We start from the raw sequence: 1,648 nt of genomic DNA on the forward strand, positions 1-1,648 counted from the left end.
ATAACAATCGATGTTTCCTTATCAAAATAATGATAACTAGGTAACTTTTTGAAAAAAAAATTAAATGTGTTTTTGATAACAGATTGTAAATAAAAATCATACACTTACTTTTTTATTTGAGTTCATAATTGTAATTATGCTTGGCTATAGTTATTTTGATATACACTAAAAGAAGTGTAGTTTTTTTTGGTTCTGGTGTTAACTCTCTAACTAGTCAGTATTTTTTCTAATACTTAAGTATTTACAAAAATATTGAAGGGGTACAAATGTAACAGTCACCCTCAGTGATACACTGTTGCACCTATTTTATTTTCTATTATCTATTCAAAATCATGTGGAAATAAAGATTCAATACACACATATTTTGAAAGGCAACAACTTACTTTACTAATTGAAAGTATAAACGATTCAAAAAATTTAGAATTTTGGCAGAAATAAATAATTTTATGAAAAATGTTACAATTGTACCCATGGGTACTCTCCCCTACTATATGCAATATATTATAAGCCACTTTAATCAACGAAAATACGAAAATGATATTTTATTATAATATATGTATGATTGAGATTTGAGAACTGCAGGTATCTTTATAGATTATAATGGTATGTACAAACGTATTGTGTTTCTGCGGGCTGTGGCGACCGTGGACGTCCAGTTGGGCTGCTACGGTGACGGCGCAGGCGCATATTCAAGCCCGGATTAAGGATCAATTGGGCCCGGGGACACCTTCGGGCACTTATAGTGGGCCCCTTTCAACTTTAACATCAAAAAAATTACATCGCTACATTTTGACGACTGTATGTACCTATAATTGTATAACTTTGTACAATATTACATTATTACCTCGTGGCTCGTACAAATGTATAATCATATATTATAAAGATTAAAGACTATCATATATTATATATGCATATCTGCAATGTTGAACGTTATATTATAGTCCACAACTTCCATTTTATAAACTTGATCATATTGTTATGAATTATTAGAATAACAATTTTATATTTATTATCATTTAGTAATTTTTCGTGGAATATAAAATTAAGAAGATTTTTATTTTATTATTACCTATAGGAACCTATTGAAATAATTGTATCTTTTTAAAACGGCTTTGAATGCATAAAAAGATTTATATTTCAGGGATAAATATGGGCTCCCAAAATCTATGGGCCCCGGGACCATTCCCCTTCTAGACCCCTCCCTCTTAATCCGGGCTTGCGCATATTATATTAGAATATTGTAACGCGAAAAGTCAAGTCGCCTGCGCCGTCGTTGTATTTACATACCTATATACTATATAGGTACGGAAGACTGAATGGCGACGACGCGCGTGGTGCACAGTCGCGGGCCGCGTGGCGCGTCGGTGGCGGGAGCGAGCAGGATATAAAACGTGTCATGAAGTTATTAATATTCGCAAATTCGTTTGTTATATTATTAATATGGTTCGTTTAATATCGTCTTTTTCTAGCTAAAGAATAAAATAATAATATAATATATATACCAACCATCGGCGCGTACTCACGTCGTGCACGGTATATTAAAATAATAATAATATTATAATAACGATCGAGTAGTAGTACCTATAAAAATAACAGCATATCGTAATTTATAATAAACGCGGCAAGTATCTATATGTGTATATATTAT

Source organism: Acyrthosiphon pisum, chromosome A2 (assembly GCF_005508785.2).
Source record: "Acyrthosiphon pisum isolate AL4f chromosome A2, pea_aphid_22Mar2018_4r6ur, whole genome shotgun sequence".
Classification (NCBI taxonomy): Eukaryota; Metazoa; Arthropoda; class Insecta; order Hemiptera; family Aphididae; genus Acyrthosiphon; species Acyrthosiphon pisum.